A 14,162-nucleotide genomic window follows, 5' to 3' on the forward strand; every position below is an offset into this window, starting at 1 on the left:
TGTATATACATATACAGTAATATTTGTAACTACAGATGTAAGGCAGTTTAGAAAACATATAAATGTTAAGATGAAAATCATCCATATATACTATATTATTATAAATACAATTGCACAGTAATGCATTGCATTATACTACAAGTATGTTACATTATAAGATTACTGCAATGTTACATTGCAATATTACAAAAAGCGGACATCTTAACGTTGCCGCAATCTTACAGTAATAGTGCAGCAATATTTCGCAACCAATTTGCAATATTGCAATGTTCCAATGAAATTATTCTACAATATGTCTGCAGCCTTTCTGTGCTGTATTTTTAAACCATGCATGTGCAAGAGGAAAAACAGGATCGAGAACAGGAAGGAAAGTTCGACTGAACATGTTAAAATTTTTATTAAAAAAAAAAAAAAAAATAAAAGCGGATAGAATGATAACAAATAGATTTTTATAGCGTTTTCGAACAAACGGGTGAAGGTACATTTTCACGAGCCGCTGAAATCGATCGTTTGAGCGACAAAAAGGATCACGTGATATAAATGGACGAATCAGCGGCCAGACTGTCGTCACTCATTTGTCCATTTCAATCACGTTATTCTTTTTGTCGCTCGAACGATCGATTTCAGCGGCTCGTGAAAATGTACCTTTAACCCAACCCGGTTCAATTAATCACTATATTTTACTATGAATTCAAGCCTTTTATTGGCAGAGACGATGCAGTGACGTCATTAATCGCTCTGAGAGCAATTAAACCTGTTACATTCGAAAATGCTATTAAAAAATTGATTAGATTTGTTGCATAGAAACCGGAAGCCGAAATGGCAGATGATTTTATGCACGTTGATAGCAATAAAATATAAAAATTAATTTTCATTAGTCGTATTCAGCGGACTCAATAATTAGATAGCAATCGAACGTGATTGGTTCTTATTTTTAGAACCAACAACTCAACGTCGAGTAGTAACCATAGACTTCTATATATTACTAGACCGCTAACTCCTATGAAATACATGGCCCCGAAAAGTATGTACACACACATGCGTACACAGCGCACACACACACACACGCACACGCATACGCACACGCACACGCACACGCACACGCACGCATGCACACACGCACACATCCATATGCAACACTTTTCCGTCTGTACATTCAAGGACCTACGTAAAGCTAGCCGGCAGTAATTATTAAATATGATTATTTTTAACTTTTCTGAGTGTATTTCGTTTGTAAATCGTTTATGATTGATTGTGAGTCTATTTTTAACATTTGTGACAAATTAGATTTTTTGTAATTAACAATTTTAGTTTAGTCATGATGTCAGACACTTTTAGTAATAAACAGATTTTGTGATAACTGATAACTGTAATCGACAGAAAATCGTTTGTGATTTACAAATGTTACGTTTGTGAATTAATAAATTTTTTATTTATGTGCAAAATAAGTTTATTTTATAATTGTAGTGCGCATGCGCAAAGTATACTCAGGGCTCCTGCTTACAGAGAGCGCATCGACGCGTTTACACGTGGCGGAAATCATCCTGCGTCTCAAAGCTGAGTATACTTTGCGCATGCGCATTACAATTATAAAATAAACTTAGTTTGCACGTAATTAAAAAAATTATCAATTCACAAACGTAACATTGGTATATTTGTAAATCACAAACGATTTCCTGTCGATTTTAGTTATCAGTTATCACAAAATCTGTTTATTACTGAAAAGTGTCGACTGACATCATAACTAAACTAAAATTGTTAATTACAAAAAACCTAATTTGTTACAAACGTTAAAAACAGATTCACAATCAATCACAAACGATTTACAAACGTAATACACTCAGAAAAGTTAAAAATAATTATATTTAATAATTTCTGCCGGCTAACTTCATGTAGGTCCAGCCCACAAAGAGCGCGTCGACGCGTAAGGCCGGATTTACAATAGATGTAGTTAGAGTCCTATATAAACAGAGAAGCGACAATGGCGTTCCGCTTGCTGATTAGCTGACTGCCATGGGACCGTTCCACTTAATGACCGCAACGCTCACGGTATCATTTCATCTTTGTTGTTCACCAAAAGTTAAACAAAGACAGATGATGCTTGCGAGCGTTGCGGTCGTTAAGTGGAATGCGCCCTATCCCATAGTAAATCCTACGTGCAAACTAACCGCAACCGGTGTACCGTAAGTGAGAAAAAAGTATATTTGTAATGAATGAATTAAATTTATTGATTCCCCTTAGGGTTACAATTTCCATACACATCTTTATACTTCACATTTTCTTACCCTAAACGCTTCTTAATACTATCTACTCATACAAATTTCTCTTATAGCTACGTTTTCGCATCCTATCCCGCCACACACACACACGCTATTCTTACATCTACCTTAACCTATTTGGACCTCCGTTTCCGGTTTATTGCCCAGCTCTTCCTCTCCTCTGCCCCACCCCTCTCTCTCTCTCTCTCACACACACACACACACACACCCTTTTTCTCTTTCTCTCTCTCTCTCTCCTCCCTCTTACTCTCCCCTCTCTTACTCTCTCTCTTTTTCTCCTCCCTCTCTTCCTTCCACTCTCCTCTCTCTCCCAGTATCTCTTTCATCCATTCCTCCCCCTTCCCCTCTTTTACCAGCATTACGTCCACCACCTCCTGCCAACTTTCCGCCTCCCTTCCCCCTCTCCGCCCACATCTGTCCCATATATGCTCCCATGTTTCTCTCTCTCCTCCACAAATCCTACAGCTCTTTTTCCCCTCCTCTTCCCAGTACCTACTTTCCCTTACTTCATTTCCTAGCCTAAATCTTGCAATTTTTCTCCATCTTGTTTCTGCCTACCCTTTTTTGTGGTATTTCGGTATCCCTTCTCCTTTTATCCTTTTGTACCATTTATTATAATTCGAATTCTCAATCCTCTCCCGTCTCTCTTCCCTCTGCATCATTATTTCCTTTCCCTCTACTACCTCATATTCCGGCATCTCCTTCTCTTTTTTCCATGCTATCTCTTCCATTTCTCCCCTTTCTGTTTTAAAAAATTCTTGTCTTAAAAAATTCCTCTCTTTCCATCTCCCATTCTGAATTCCCTTTCTCCTTTCCTAACCTTTTCTTAATTTCCTCCAAACATTACCTTGCCAACCTTCCCCCTTTTCCTTCCTCTAGTCTTTTTTCAAAATTCCACGCCCTTCTTGCTGCTCTACCTCTTAACTTGTTCCTTTGTAATTCTTCTCTTATCAAATATCCCGGCGTCCTCCAGTCTACTCCCAAGATCCACCTTAGAAATCTTTCCTCCGCCCTCTCTACCCTCTCTCTTTCTTTTCATTCCCATATTTCTGCCCCGTATCCTAAAACTGTCCACACCAGAGTGTCGAACAGCCATATTCTCCTTTCGATATTCTTTTCAAATTTCCTCTTCCCTATCCCCCATACCTGCCTCGCAACTCCCATTGCCTTTCTTATCCTGTCTCTTATATGTCCTTCTTGCCTTCCATTTTCTTGAAAGACATATTCTAAATATTTCATCTCCTTAACTTCTTCTATCCTTTTTCCCTTCCACCTCCAATTTGTTCTCTTTCTTCTTCCTCCTCCTCTTCTAAAAATCAGTACCTTTGTCTTTTCAACGTTTACCTCAAGTCTTTTCCTATCTAAATATCCTTCTAACCTCGCTATTATAGCCCTCATTCCTTCCTCATCTTCTGCCACCAATGTCATGTCATCTACATATGCTAATGCAAAAATCTTTCCCCCTCCTAACCTTACCCCTTCCCATCCCCCTTTTGCTAATACCTCTTCTAAGTCCGCCAACATTATATTAAATAGTAGCGGACTCAGTGGGCATCCCTGTCTGACCCCTCTTCCTAACCAAAACTCTTCACTTACCTTCCCCCCCTATCCTTACTCTGCTCTTCGTCTCCCTTAACACCTCTTCTATCCTCTCTATCAAACCTTCTCTTACCCCTCTTTTTCTTATCGATCTTATCAATATCTCCTTATCTACCGTATCGAATGCGGCTTTTAAGTCTACAAACAGGCTAATTACTTTCCCTTTTGGTTTTGCAATCTGTCTTTGCACAATATAATTTAGCACGTATATGTTGTCCATTACCCCTCTTCCTTTTCTAAAACCCACTTGATTTTCTGGAACTAGTTCTTTTACTTCCACTTCCTCCCTTAATCTCTCCGCCCGAATTGTTGTATATACTTTGTATAAGGTTGGCATTAGCGTCACTCCTCTGTAGTCCTCCACTTTCCCTCCTTCTCCTTTTTTCCTTATCGGCGCAATCATTCCCTCCACCCTTTCTTGAGGTATTTCGGTATCCCCTCTCCTTTTATCCTTTTGTACCATTTATTATAATTCGAATTATCAATCCTCTTCCATCTCTCTTCCCTCTGCATCATTATCTCCTTTCCCTCTACTACCTCATATTCCGGCATCTCCTTCTCTCTTTTCCATGCTATCTCTTCCATTTTTCCCCTTTCCGTTATTCTTGTTTTAAAAAATTCCTCTCTGTCCTTCTCCCACTCTGAATTCCCTTTCTTCTTTCCTAACCTTTTCTTAATTTCCTCCAAACATTACCTTGCCAACCTTCCCCCTTTTCCTTCCTCTAGTCTCTTTTCAAAATTCCACGCCCTTCTTGCTGCTCTACCTCTTAACTTGTTCCTTTGTAATTCTTCTCTTATCAAATATCCCGGCGTCCTCCAGTCTACTCCCAAGATCCACCTTAGAAATCTTTTCTCCGCCCTCTCTACCCTCTCTCTTTCCTTCCATCCCCATATCTCTGCCCCGTATCCTAAAACTGTCCACACCAGAGTGTTGAACAGCCATATTCTTTTTTCGATATTCTTTTCAAATTTCCTCTTCCCTATCCCCCATACCTGCCTCGCAACTCCCATTGCCTTTCTTATCCTGTCTCTTATATGTCCTTCTTGCCTTCCATTTTCTTGAAAGACATATCATAAATATTTCATCTCCTTAACTTCTTCTATCCTTTTTCCCTTCCACCTCCAATTTGTTCTCTTTCTTCTTCCTCCTCCTCTTCTAAAAATCAGTACCTTTGTCTTTTCAATGTTTACCTCAAGCCTTTTCCTATCTAAATCTCCTTCTAACCTCGCTATCATAGCCCTCATTCCTTCCACTTCTTCTGCCACCAATGTCATGTCATCTGCATATGCTAATGCAAAAATCTTTCCCTCTCTTAACGTTACCCCTCCCCATCCCCCTTTTGCTAATACCTCTTCTAAGTCCGCCAACATTATATTAAATAGTAGCGGACTCAGTGGGCATCCCTGTCTGACCCCTCTTCCTAACCAAAACTCTTCACTTACCTCCCCCCCTATCCTTACTCTGCTCTTCGTCTGCCTTAACACCTTTTCTATCCTCTCTATCAAACCCTCCCTTACCCCTCTTTCTCTTATCGATCTTATCAATATCTTCTTATCTACCGTATCGAATGCGGCTTTTAAGTCTACAAACAGGCTGATTACCTTCCCCATTGGTTTCTCAATCTGTCTTTGCACAATATAATTTAGTACGTATATGTTGTCCATTACCCCTCTTCCTTTTCTAAAACTCACTTGATTTTCTGGAACTAGTTCTTTTACTTCTACTTCCTCCCTTAATGTCTCCGCCAGAATTGTTGCATATACTTTGTATAAGGTTGGCATTAGCGTCACTCCTCTGTAGTCCTCCACTTTCCCTCCTTCTCCTTTTTTCCTTATCGGCGCAATCATTCCCTCCTTCCATTCCTCCGGCTATCCCTCTCCCTTCCACACTCTCCTACATACTTCCCACGCCCATTTCCCCATTTCCTCTCCTCCATATTTCCAGACTTCATTTGGTATCCCCATTGCCTTATTTACTCTTAACTTCTCTATCGTTCTTTTAATTTCTTCCCACTCTATATCTGATTCTCCTTCCTTCCTTCCTTTCTTCTCCTGTCCTCTCACTACCCTTTCTTCTACCCCTCCCAGTAGTCTCATAAAATGTTCTTTCCATTCTCCCATTTGTATCCCTTCCTCAATTCCTTTCCTTTTTCTTCTCTCCCTGTTTACTATTTTCCATATCTTACTTTCCGTCTTCGCCTCTGCTGCTTCTCTAATTAATCTCTCTCTCTCTTCCTCCTTTTTCTTTTCACATAATTCTTAATATTCTCTTTTTGTTTTCCTGAATCCTTCTCCTGTCTTCTTTCCCTTCCTCCATTCTCTTAACTCTCTCCTTACTTCTTTTTTCTTCTCTATACATTCTTTATCCCACCATCCCCAATAACTCTTTCCTACTTCCTTCTCTCCCTTTTCACTTTCCTCCATCGCTTCCTTTATTCTTCCGTTCATTCTCTCTATTTCTGTTCTAACCTCTTCATCCTTTCTCATTTCTATCCTTCCTATCTTTTTTCTAAATCTCTCACACCCCTCCTCGTCCCACCGTCCTCTCCTCACCCTCTTTCCCGTTTTCCTTCTTTTTTCTATTCCTTCTTCCTTTATCCAGCAAATCACTGGCTGATGGTCCGAATCTACCTCCTCCCCTACTTCTAATCTAACTACCCTTTCTCGTACCTCCTCGTTCCTTATTATATAGTCTATCACCGTGTTGCCTCTACTTCCCGTGTACATATACTCTCCTTCCTCATCTCCTCTCACGTTCCCATTCAAAATGCTCCAACCTGATTCCTCCAACGCTTCTCTTAACCTTCTGCCTTCCCTATTCACTTTCTTATCTTTAAAGTTCCTACTTTTTTGATTATTTTCTTCTTTGTCTATCACTATCCTCCCTCCCATTTCCCCTGTTCTCGCATTAAAGTCCCCCCCTATTACTACCCTTGTCCCCTCCTCCTCGTTACCTTCCATCCATTTCTTTAACCCTTCCAGTTTTTTCTCTATATCTTTTTTTACATAAACTCCCACTATCCGCCACTTTTCTTCTCCAACCCTTGCTCTTCTTACCATCATTCCCTCCTCTACTGCCTCTATTCCCCCCTTCTCTTCTACCAACTCTCCTTTTATTCCCATTATTATACCCCCCATTGCCCTTCCTTTCTTATTTTTCTTTATCGCGTATTGCTTTTCCCACCTATAACCTTTCTGTAACTTTCCTTTTATCTCTATCCATTTCTTTTTATCTAGCCATGTTTCCAATAATGTAATAACATCCCATTTTCCCAACCCTTTCCAAAAACCTGCGTCTTTGTTCTTCAATCCGGTCACATTCCAAAATATAATTTTCCATGCAACTCTTCCTTCCCTCTCTTTAATTTTTTTTTGCGCCTCTCCCTTCCCTATCCTTGCTGCTCAACTCCCCTACATTCCACAGTTCTTCCTTGTACCCTTCCCTCTCCTCTCTCTCCCTTCCGGTTTTCCTTTCCTCCCACGTTCCTCTTAAGCCCTCCTCCTCAACCTTCCTCCAACCATCTCCCTCTTTTCCACTCCCCCACTCCTTCTTTCTCCTCTCCTTCTCGCCTCCCTCCTTTACTGCCCGCTTCCTTCTTTCCCCTCTTCCATCCTTCCTGTCATCTTTTCTTCCCACCTTCTTCCTCTCCCATCCTTTACAACTTCCTCCACTTCATCCCAATACCACCATATATTCCCCACCCATATTTTGCCGTATCCTACTTTCGCTCTCCTTCCTCTTCTCTCCTCTTCCATCGCTATCTGTCTCAATCCCCACCTCATCTTTCTCTCCTTAAATGTCATATCCTCCTCTATCCAAACCTTTTTCCCTCTTAACTTTTTTTTATTTTCTAAAATCCTTCTTCTATTTTCCTCACTCCTCACCTTTACCATTATCATCTCCCCCTTTTCCCCCTTTCCTGTTCTTATTCTTCTCAACTCTTCTATCTCTATTTCTACTCCTATCTCTCTACCTATCCTATTAACTTCTTCTCTCGCATCTCCCTTCTCTCCTTTTATACCCTTAAACACCAAATTCCTCTTCCTTTTCTCCCTTTCCTCCCTTTCCAATCCTCGTTCCACTCTCCTCATCCTCTCTTCCATCCCCCCAAACCCTTGTCCCCCACCTCTCCCTTCTTCCCTTCCATTCCCCTTTTACAGCAATTTTTCAATATCTCTATTTTCCCCTCCAACCCCTTGATATAATTCCTGGTCTCCTCTCTTTCCTCCCTCCATATCCTCTCCTTCTCTCTTATTTCTCTTCTCAACTCTTCTACCTCCTCTCTCATCATTCTCCCTTGCTCTTTAATTCCCTCTTTCACCTCTTCCTTCATCCTCCTAATTTCTTCCCTTATATCCTCTCTTTCCTCTTTCCAACTTTTCAATATCTCCTGTATCCCCTCTACTCCCTCCATTTTCCACCTCACTGGCGATCTTAGCACCTTCTTACTACTTTTCAGTATATTCTCCTCACTCCTTCCCCCCCAGATTCTTCCCTTTTTCTTTTTAGTATTTCCTCCACATTCCCATAACTGCTTCTTCTTTCTTTTACAGCCTTTATATCCTTACCCGTTAACTCTGCCATTTTCCTTTTTCGCGCGCCCTCTACTCTCACTCTCTCTCGCTTGTATCCCCAGCCTGCCTATCTCTATTCTCTATATTCCCTGCCCTACTGTCGCACTGTTATCTCCACTTCTCTCCCCGTCCTATCTCTCTATAATCTCTATCCTCCCTGCCCTAACCGTCACGCTACCTCGCTTCTCTGTTATTCCTCCTTAGGCCCTTATTCTCTATCACCCCTTGTGCCCTTCACTTTCCTCCACTCTCTCTCACCGCCGCTCTCACTCTATCTCACTCTCTCCTCACTCACTCCTTGCTTTCGCACTCTTTATCTTATCAAACACCTTCTCTATCTCCCCACGTGTCACACTCTACGTTACCGGAAACGGAAGTCGTATATTTGTAATGTTATTTTCTAAAAAAAAAAAACATTTTGTATATCTCTAAGACATTTTTAAGACATTTTAGATTACAAATGGGCAGCTGCGGGCCCAACATGGCGATCATGGGAAGCATGGAGGAGGTAACCTTAGAACATATATAAATGGAAGGGAAATGCTTTTGTTTCTAGATAGAAAAACATGTCAGAAGGAAGTGAGAAAAAAAATCATAGTTGCCTTTCTCTTGTGAGTAACTGCTCAAAAGTGCGCATGCACAGCTTACCGGTTTGGCCCAATGAAAAATAAGGTTACATTAGTCATATGTGTGTGTACACAAAAGTATGTATATCTACAGACACGATGCTTGTATGTGTAGTTACTCACAAGAGAGAGGCAACTACGATTTTCTTTCTCACTTCCTCTGACACTTTTCAGCCTGCTATTCCCCTTCTATTTATATATGTTCTAAGGAGGTAACGATGTCGCTTCTCTGATTATATAGGACTTTAAATGTAGTAAGCCTTAAACCATAAAAATATTATCAATAACAATTGATTATTTTCCTCAGATTTGATTGTGATTAATCAATTTCTTATGGCTTGAGGCTTTCTACACCTATTGTAGATCTGGGCTAAGGGTAAAGCCGATATTACATTTGTCGTACGACCTATCAATTCACAAATGTAACATTGATATATTTGTAAATCACAAACGATTTCCTGTCAATTACAGTTATCAGTTATCATAAAATTTGTTTATTACTAAAAAGTATCGGCTGACATCATGACTAAACTAAAATTGTTAATTACAAAAAAACCTAATTTATCACAAACGTTAAAAACAGACTCACAATCAATCACAAATGATTTACAAACGTAATACACTCAGAAAACTTAAAAATAATTATATTTAATAATTTCTGCCGGGTAGCTTCTTGTAGGTGGTTAATCCAAACCCGATCAATTAATCACTATATTTTACTATGAATTCAAGTCTTTCATTGGCAGAGACGATGCAATGACGTCATTAATCGCTTTCAGAGCGATTAAATCTGCTACATCCGAAAACGCTAATAATCAGCGATACTAATACTTAACTTTAAGAGTTTAATTAATTATATAGATAAATATATAATAAGTATCTTTGCGTAAACGCGAAGAATATAACTAAAATAAATAAAATAAGGAATATGCGCACCACTCTTTATGGAATCGTGAAATGCGCGCATGCATGGAACCTCGCTTTGCGTGGAAAGTTGCACCCATGTGGAATCGTATATGTACTGCAAAGTACATGCTTAAATGGGAGGACAGATATAAGATTTAGAGTCCATCGTTTTTGTCGAAAACTATCACTCGTACGGTAAAAATGAATAGGATATAAAATGTTTATCTCTGTGGGATCTAAAACTTTTGTCTAAAACATTTATCATGATTTTCCGTATTTACTGAGATAATCGTAAAAAACTATAATTTTTATCAAATAGTTGCCAATTTTCACTATGATATTCGTAATCAGCGCATTAAAATACGTAAGAATACTGAGTTTCAAAAAACTCGGGGGTGAGTACTTTTCGGAACTACACCCGTAAAGCCAGAAGAATTTTCCTGTCCAATCAGTGTTATAAACACTACCGAAGAATACATTAAACAACCAACTCCATGCGTAACAATCGAAGAAATAAAAAATACAGCGGCTCAAATATGTATTACTCAAGCACAACAGGAGGGTACAACGCTTTCCTGTCGCGAACAAATAGAAAATTTACTGCGTTTACAACACCTAAATCAAGAAGAGGTAAAATCACTGCTAGAAATTTGTGAAGATTTTAGCGACATATTTTATATCGAAGGGGATGCACTCACTTATACTCTTACTATCACACATGAAATTACGGTTCAAGCCAACAGTGCATCCGTAAATATACGCCCGTATCGCTTACCAAAAAAACATAAACAAGAAGTAAATCAGCAAGTTAAAGGCATGTTGAGAGATAAAATTATTAGACCAGGTACCAGCCAATGGAACGCTCCATTGCTAGTGGTCCCTAAGAAGACCGATGCATCAGGAAAACAAAAATTACGAATAGATTTTTGAAAGTTAAACGATTTAACAATAGGCAATTCCTTCCCATTACCTAATATAACGGACATACTAGACCAACTGGGAAACGCAAAATACTTTACCACCTTGGACCGAGCGTCAGGTTACCACCAGATACCCGTGGCCGAAAACAATAAATGCAAGACAGCGTTTTCTACACCGTACGAACATTACGAATTCAATAGAAAATATCGGATCGGATTAAAGAACGCACCAGCCACATTCCAGCGGTTAATGAATTCTGTGCTGACCGGACTACAAGGAATCAAATGTCTAGTATATTTGGACGACATAGTCATATACGGAGCAAGTTTAAAGGAACATAATACACGGCTTATCGAAGTATTAAACAAATTACGAAAACATAATTTAAAGCTTCAACCTGATAAGTGCGAGTTCCTCAGGAAGGAAGTAATATATTTAGGGCACATAGTAATAATATTATGGCAAGCCCACAAAAATTGTAAACGTACACCACGCATAGAATGAGAAAGAATTATAAACAGAGTCTCACATACAGTCTCAAATAGAAAACGTCACTACCCTTCCGTTTTCTCCTCCAAAGGAAGAGGGATCTCGTAACTCGAAATCGAATAACGTAATTATGACCTACAAAAATAGAAAGGAGCACAGCGCAAATTTAGCACTTCGTAAGCTGTTGCGCGCGCTCCCAAAACCGCGATTAAATGCAATGTATGCAATTCGTTGCAATATGCAATTAAGACATCGCGACCTAGCACCAAAAAATCACCTACTTTCGTACAATAAAAAGAGAGATAACGAGTACCTCGGGGCCGTATCCGAAACTAAGTGGTGACGCGTATACTCGAAGAAACTGTGAGATTCTGCAAGCGCCGATATTGTTACGTCGCCGAAGCATCACCAAACCGAACTCTACGATACGTAAGCTGTACAAATAAATCATTTAGCACAGAATCTTTATCTCGTGTTTCTCGACACTCGGAGTCCCAACTCCTAAGACGAGCCGAATCCTTGGATCATCCCCAAATTCCTGTTGTACCGGAGAGGTACAACAAAACCTAGATTATTTTGAAAATATTCGTTCCTATAGTTCATAACTTCAGAAGTCAATATTTCTTGAACAAAGCGTTTGCGAGTATACTTCCAGAGAGAAATTTTTTCTTTTTTTAAGGTCCTAAATTCATATTTCAAGTTTGGCCATTTAACCCGAGAACATCCTGTATATTAATTAATTAGGTTGGGAGGAGTGTGGTGACCCTGACCGGAGCACGTCCCGTGCTCCGCTTGTCAGTCTGTCTCGTCAGCTGCTTACTCAGCTTCCGAGAATTTGGCCATGGCTTCCTTTTCCTTAGTCACGTCCCTTGCTTTATTTTATTAATGATCTTTTATTAATTTCTTCTTTCTTAATTACTTTTTCTTGAGCTCTTTTCCTAATTTAATGTTTTGCTTTGCTCTGCTCCTTTCTTAATCTTTTCTGTGCTACTTTACTCTTTTATCTTTTAATATTGAGAAATTGGTCGGGTTATGACAGTATTCAGAGTACTTTCTCGCACAAATTAAAAATTTCTAAAAAACAATGGTTGCAAATCTCCATGAAATTAGAACGCGTGACACAAGCTATGTGTGACTCAGTGTTGGATCTGGAGGATAATCATCCAATAGATTGTAACGCGGTCACCAGTCGGATCGGCTCGTCAGTGTCCGGGTTCGAGAGGAGGGAAGACTCAAGCTTACGAGAACACAGAGTGAAGCGAAAAGATAGTTTATTGAAAGCAAGATAGATAGATACAGCGTGCAGAGCCGGGTGATGTCATGCGTTGAGCGGTGTCGCTGGTAGCAGGGTGCGGGGCGCAAAGCGGAGCCGCACAGCAATTGGCGCAAATCGGCGAGAAGCGCAAGACAGGTGCAGCGTGCAGTCGTCAACGGCTTTATTTACATGCGACTACGGCGCTACGGCGCGGCTACAGCTAGCGGACAGGCTTACGACTAGCGGGCTTAGTAAAGAGCCTTACTTTTATATCTTTTTACTCTTTTATCTTTTAATATTGAGAAATTGGTCGGGTTATGACAGTATTCAGAGTACTTTCTCGCACAAATTAAAAATTTCTAAAAAACAATGGTTGCAAATCTCCATGAAATTAGAACGCGTGACACAAGCTATGTGTGACTCAGTGTTGGATCTGGAGGATAATCATCCAATAGATTGTAACGCGGTCACCAGTCGGATCGGCTCGTCAGTGTCCGGGTTCGAGAGGAGGGAAGACTCAAGCTTACGAGAACACAGAGTGAAGCGAAAAGATAGTTTATTGAAAGCAAGATAGATAGATACAGCGTGCAGAGCCGGGTGATGTCATGCATTGAGCGGTGTCGCTGGTAGCAGGGTGCGGGGCGCAAAGCGGAGCCGCACAGCAATTGGCGCAAATCGGCGAGAAGCGCAAGACAGGTGCAGCGTGCAGTCGTCAACGGCTTTATTTACACGCGACTACGGCGCGGCTACAGCTAGCGGACAGGCTTACGACTAGCAGGCTTAGTACTACGGCGCGGTTAGAGCTAGCGGACTTATTACTAACAGGTCTTATTACTAACAGGCTTAGTACTACGGCGCGGTTATAACTAGCGGACTTATTACGCACAGGTCTTATTACTAGCAGGTTTAAGACTAGCAGGCTTATGACTACAGCGGTTATAACTAGCGGACTTATCTCTATCATGCGGCGAATATCTACAGCGCGGTCTGTACATGCACTTACGAGCTAATGTCAGGTTAGATGGCTAGGTATTGCGGGCAGAGCCGAGTGTCACATTGGGGCCTGCCTTGGCAACGGAAACCGGCGAAACCCGGTGGAGCTGAGCGAAACCTAAGCCCGGGCAGGGTTGTGACATGTGCCACATGTACGCGGCTCGCGTTTGTGTGCGTTACCCCTTCCATTGCTGAGCCGTGAGCCGCGAGACCCGTTTCTGGCATCACTGCCCGGCAGAGCCAAGCAAAACCTTGGCCCCGAGAGGTAGTAGCTACTGGTCAGGTCGGTGTCAGGAGTCGGATCGCAGGATGGGATCTGGTCTCGATCAGTGATGCAAACTCTGCGGTTTCTGCCCGCTACCAGCGCATGTGGAGGGGGTAGCGCACACAAGGAACGAGTCCTGTACGTGTGCGCTCGGCGCTCGGGCAGAATCGGGTAGTAGAAGAGAACAGATATACAATGCGCTGTCTCTTTCTTTCTCGAGCGCGAGCTATAGCTATAGCTATAGCTAACAATAA

This window comes from Formica exsecta, unplaced genomic scaffold (genome assembly GCF_003651465.1).
Source record: "Formica exsecta isolate Colony F162 unplaced genomic scaffold, ASM365146v1 scaffold481, whole genome shotgun sequence".
Lineage (NCBI taxonomy): Eukaryota > Metazoa > Arthropoda > Insecta > Hymenoptera > Formicidae > Formica > Formica exsecta.